This window comes from Vipera ursinii (assembly GCF_947247035.1).
Source record: "Vipera ursinii genome assembly, chromosome: 3".
In the NCBI taxonomy this organism is placed as follows: Eukaryota; Metazoa; Chordata; class Lepidosauria; order Squamata; family Viperidae; genus Vipera; species Vipera ursinii.
The window spans coordinates 55,368,093-55,373,780 of record NC_139516.1 but is presented as its reverse complement, the minus strand read 5'-3'; the positions used below and the strand labels follow the sequence as shown (position 1 = coordinate 55,373,780).

Below are 5,688 nucleotides of genomic sequence, written 5' to 3'. Positions count from 1 at the left end.
CCATATCAGCCAAAGAATCCTAAAACCCTTTAACATAGCGAAGAAATGGTCTCTGTCTTATACCCAAGACCCCAATTTCCTGGCTGAAACTATTTTTTCAAAGATTCCATCAGCTGCCCATCAGGCACTGAAAGTTCTCCTGGACCAATGGAATCATTGTTGAAGAACTGACAATAAAGGAATTTGCTTTATAAAAACTTCTAGCTTTTATGTAGGAACACTAATGGTAAGGTGGAGCTCTAATGGAGGATTTGCATTAATCTCATAATTTTATTAATTTAGACTTTGTTATTAATTATAGTAAAGAAGTTAAAATCTCAAGAAGGTGGGGCCCGCCAAAGGAAAAGTCCTGCTTTTTAATGCCTCCTCTGTTGCTAGTGAACTATCTATTATCCAGAATTTATTACATAGGATGAAAATGCTGATTTTACATATATTATAGAGATCTGGCTGAGAGATGACAGGATAATTAACCTTCTCATTTCTGTCTGTTCCTCTATAATGCAGCAGTCTTAGCCTGGAGAATGGATGAGAGGGTGGCTGTAGTATACAAGAATTCTATTTTGTTGAACTCCAACCAATTCTCTGTCAATTATGAGTTTGCTGCTGGATGGTTGGGCTAGGATAGTACTCTATTGCATTTCACTTCACAACAATCTTTCTTCTTGGTGTAGCCAGAATGATTTCTAGCATGGAAATGGATCTTAGATTTCTGGATTTGAAATATCTCACTGTCCATACTAATGTTGCCCAGTCATGGAATGATGCTTCCTGACAGGATGCAGTCAGAAGGTGGTGCTGAGGGACTACAGTTTGATATCTAGGTTGTTGTTGACTTACACTAATTCACAGACTACTGTCTTCTTTCCTAGGCTATTTAGCAGTGGCGTAGCGTGGGTTGTCAGCACCCGGGGCAAGGCAAGTAATTTGCGCCCCCTAACCCATGGATTTTAGCACTCGAGTCTGCCGCAGGGAGCCCCGCATCCTGGGCATCCGCCGCACCCCCCACCCACGCCTCCCCCGGGAAAAGGGGGAAGGTCCGGCATCCCCTCCCTCACGTGCGGCAGAAGCGCCGGGACCCGAGGCCGTGCCAGGAGGCGGGCGGCGCAGCGGAGGATATACAGAACATTCAAATAGAAGGAAAATATGTGCATCAATAAGACAAAACCAGATTTACATATATTATTCCCCTCCACTTGAATATTCATAAATATATTGGAGCAATATTACTTTCCTTCCCTTACGAAGTAGGCCCAAAATTTATGAAGTTCTACTTCTATTTACAATCAATTTGACCTTAATCTACTTGGTAGATAGAGAGGCAAAGTAGTTAACAGGTGAACCAACAGCAAAGTTAAAATGTCAAAGCACTTTGTTAATAATCTATATTCTATTTTACTTCTATAAAGCCTCAAACAGCTTCTTATTTACAGTAAGTTACACAGTGCCTGCTCATTTCTGTATCTGTCAACTGCCCCACTCTGATAGTCAACAAGAGAAACTCCTGGGTTTATTTTTTCCTCCAAGAGAATACGGTACTGAAAAGCCATGTGGGTACAGAAGTGGGAAATCCAGTTCTAACATTTTGCTTGTAAAAGTCATAAAACAAATTCCTCCTTTCTTCCCTGGATCTCCCACTGTCCTTTCAACATCAATCAGTTGCATTTGAGTTGTTTTGAGAACGATCTCAGAGAAGTGGAGGCAATTAGAGCTCCCAGACCTGTCACTTGACCTAAAATTATTTTATTTCCTCCGAACATGGGAACGGGGGTGCCCAACCTTCCGGGAAACACCAGGATCTCCCAGGCGGGGAGCCGGGCTGCGCCAAGAGGTGGGGCTGCGGGGCAGGAGGGGGTCTTGGGGGAAGGATCTGAAGGGGATCGGAGAGCCGTTCGTGGAAGCCGCAACCCAGGAGGAGGAGAAGCGAAGGCGCAGCGCTTCCCACGGAGCAGAAAAACTCGCGAGGAAAGGCGGAGACTCGGAAGGGGAGGGGGCGCAACTGGGGGAAACCCACCTGGCTCTCCCAGGAATCCCTCCTCCCCTTCCCGCCCCTCCTATTCCCTCCCCCTCTCGCGGCGTCCTTGCCCACCTGGCGCCCCTCCCCCGCCACAGGAATCCCTCCTCCCCTTCCCCCCCGGGGATTCCCCCCTCCTGATTGCCCTCCCCCTCTCGGAGCCTCCTTGCCCACCTGGAGCCCCTCCCCCACCAGGGGAACCTCCGCAGCCCTGGCATAAGAGGCGTCAAGAGACCAGGAAGGGGAGATGGAGGGGCAGGAAGCTGGATTCCCAGCCCCCCTTTCTCCTCTCTAGGCGCAAAAACTCTGCGCTTAACTCCTCCGCTGAAGCGCTGCGGGGAGGGGGTGACTGGGGCGCCGCCGAGCAATGCTAAAGTGCTCCAAGCGGGAACAGCAAAGGACCGTCACCCTTCATGCAAAGCCCCAAGACCAAAAACTAGGATCCAGATTGAAAAGGAAAGTTGCGTGTGCCAATCTGCACCTCTAAATGCAAATTAGGAATTCGTCGCCGAGCGCGCCCCCCCAGATGTTGCGCCCGGTGCGGCCGGCCCCCCCTGCACCCCCCACGCTACGCCACTGCTATTTAGAAGTATCACCGAAACTGCTGGGAAGCTGGTTCAGAATTTTGCCATGCGGTAAAATCAAAATTCCTTGGGATTGTTTGGTAGTTCCCTGCCAGCCAATCCCAAGGAAACAATTACTATCCTTGAACATTACCAAATTTTGATAGTGGAATGGATGAGAGAGGGTGAGCTGAAATTTGAGCACTGCTGGAGGAAAATGAGGACAAGTCTGACCAGGCAGGGGTTAGAGTCGCTGTTACCTCATGGTGACAAGGGTAGCGAATTAGCATTATTTCTCCCCTTTTATTGCATCCATAGAGTGTCACCTAGCAGTCTTGTTGAAGATCATCCAGTCCCTCCTGGGTCAGCAGGGCTCAGGGATTGTTTACCTTCAGGGCTGGAGTAATTTGCTGAATACCTGACAGATAAAATCACTTGGATTTGTTCTTAGTTGGAGACCAAATATGAGACAGGTCCATTGGAATCATCTAGGGAGTATGCCTACTCTGTTATCTGGGAGCAGTTTGACCTTGTTGGGTCTAAGGAATTGGACAGAGTCCTTGGGGCTGTTAGCACAGCCACCTACTTATTAAATTGTTATCCCTCCTGGTTGATGACAGTCTCAAGGGCAATGACATCCAGGTGGGTTTGACGGCCATTAATTCATCACTGCAGAAGTTCCTGACCCCATTTAAGGAGGCCTTGGTTTGGTCACTGTTCAAGACACTGTCACTGGACCTCCCCTGTCTAGATAATTTTTGTCCTGTTTTCACTATCTCTTTTTAGGGAAAGTGGTAGAAAAGGTGCTTGCACTACAAGTCAAGAGGATTCTGGGCAAAACTGATTATCTGGATCCCTTTCAGTCAGTGCAGACTGAGTATTGCATAAAAATGTGAGCAAGAAGCATAGCTTTTTGCCAAATGCTACAGCGTTGTTATAAGCTGCAATAACCACCAGAGGGCCTCCTGCTCTTTCTATGCCGACCAGGGTTGCTTGCTGGTAAGCAGGACATAGAATTATGTAATTTGAGAGCAAAGGCTACCTTCCACATGGCTTCGAGTGCCTGCTAATATGGGATGCCATCTGGTACAGCTTCTGGATAAATCTTTCTTTGCAGCTCTGTCAGTTCCGGTTTACTTTTTAAAAAATGTATTTTTATTAGTTTTAATTATATAAGGCTGCTAGTGCAATAAAAAAAATAACTTTGACCTGGATACCACAAACTTCCATTTTGCTGAAATACATGACAATCAAACAGCACTAATACTGTACATATCCAGAGCCAGAATTCGAATTACTCATTAGACCTGATCAATAGGGAAGAGCAGGGATTGGAATGGAATTTACTGGCACACTGAAGGAGATCGGCAAATATTTCAGGGTCTTACCCATTGAGCAATAGCATCCACAGAAATTCCACCCACCAATTCTCAGTTAGAAGGTTGGAAACGCTATTTTGATGTAACTCAGAGTCTTATATTGGTTTCTGTAGATCAGGTGGAGTTCAGAATTTACAAAAGGCAGTTGATTCTGGACTTCAAATTCTAGCAGCTGTTTTTAAAAAGACTAAACTGTATTCATAAACTGTATTCATGCCTAATGTATATTTTTATGTGTACCTGCTGGGGATGATGGAACTTATTTATGCCAACAACAGAACTTCAATATTCTAATTGACCTAATTTACCTTCAGAGAGCTTTTATGGTAATTGAAATACAGATAAGGTGAAGCATTGTATGACTACTATTTCTCTTTTGACAGTTCTAAATTGATTCAGTTGTATTTTTAATTTGACATCTATATATTCTTTTTTTCTACTACAGTATTTGATTCCAAACTTTCTGACATTTTCTGAGAAGATATAGCCACAGGTAATATAGCCACAGATTGTGAGGTAATTATTTCTTGCCCAATTTACTGTGCCTTGTTCTACCCCATTAATCAAACCAACAAATTGTGCCACTCTTACTGATGTAACAGGAGGTTAGTGAAGGAAAGCTCTCTGAGGATTTTTCCAGTTTCTTCAACTTGTTATGTTGCAGAAAGAAGTGCAACAGAATGCTGGCTGAGGAATTCTGGGAGTTGAAGTCCACAAGTCATAAAAGGGCCAAGTTTGAAGACCCCTGATTTAGTGTATGGCACACTGACATTTGCTCCTTGAGTGCATTGGCATGTTCACCTACAAAAACAACCAACTTCCCATATTCTTGCATCTCTGTATGTGATCTGTAATGGTATTTGCACTGTTGGATAGGCTCCAATTCTTCTTTAACTACTATCCTCAATCCACAGGGCTCCACATAGTCCAAAACAAGAAACCCTTTGTTGTTCTCACCTGAACCAGCTGATGATCCAAAAAAGACCAACAAGCAAAGCACTTCTGCTTGAAGCAAGCCAGTTGAAAGTGAAGGAGATAATTTCCCCACTACCCAAATTAAAAATGAAGACAACACAATCTGCTTGAGCCACGTTTACTTGAACAGCACTGGGGATAAACTACAAGGTTCTGCTCACTGAAGGACGATAAATCTTTATATAGTTGTATAATTAATGCTGACCAGTAATAATATCTAAGGCCAATCACAACATGGGTTAGATTTTCTGTTTATAGCGAGAGAAGCAGAATAATAAAGTCAGTTTTTGTGTTAGTTACTTTCTAGTTTCCATCTAAAAATATACCATAAGTGCTGATTTAAACTAATTTGTGAGCCAGCATCTGTAAATAGCTAAATAGCTATTAAGTAGGTTTTCTTGATTTAAGGGCCTTTGGAGGTTTTGGTCCAGGTATTTAGTTTACTCATTCAGTTCCCCCCCCTTTGTAACTAAATCTGGAACCCATTCAGAAGAAGATGCAGGACTTGCTGGTAAATGCAATTGATTGATTCACATCAGCCAAAGCCACATTATATATGGAAGCGGATGCTGAGTCTTAGAGGGCCAGTGGCGGGTTTGGACTTTGGCTGTATAATCTGTACAAACTATCAATTCCATGTCCACCTGGGGCTGCAAGAGGAGAAGAGAGTTTGTCTTCTCCTTTTCAAGTGTCCCACTACAGGGACCACTTGTATCTTTGGAGTTGCAGACAGTGGCTTCTGCCATGGAGTGGGAGA

At 44.3% G+C, this 5,688-nt stretch overlaps 1 long non-coding RNA gene across 1 annotated transcript; it reads left to right on the top strand.

The window, feature by feature from the left end:
* The first annotated feature begins 3,116 nt into the window (after positions 1 to 3,116).
* On the top strand, positions 3,117 to 5,228 carry LOC310637872. The gene is made up of 3 exons (XR_014491987.1): positions 3,117 to 3,469; positions 4,402 to 4,449; positions 4,871 to 5,228. It is a non-coding gene; the product is annotated as an uncharacterized lncRNA (long non-coding RNA).
* Positions 5,229 to 5,688: the final 460 nt, after the last annotated feature.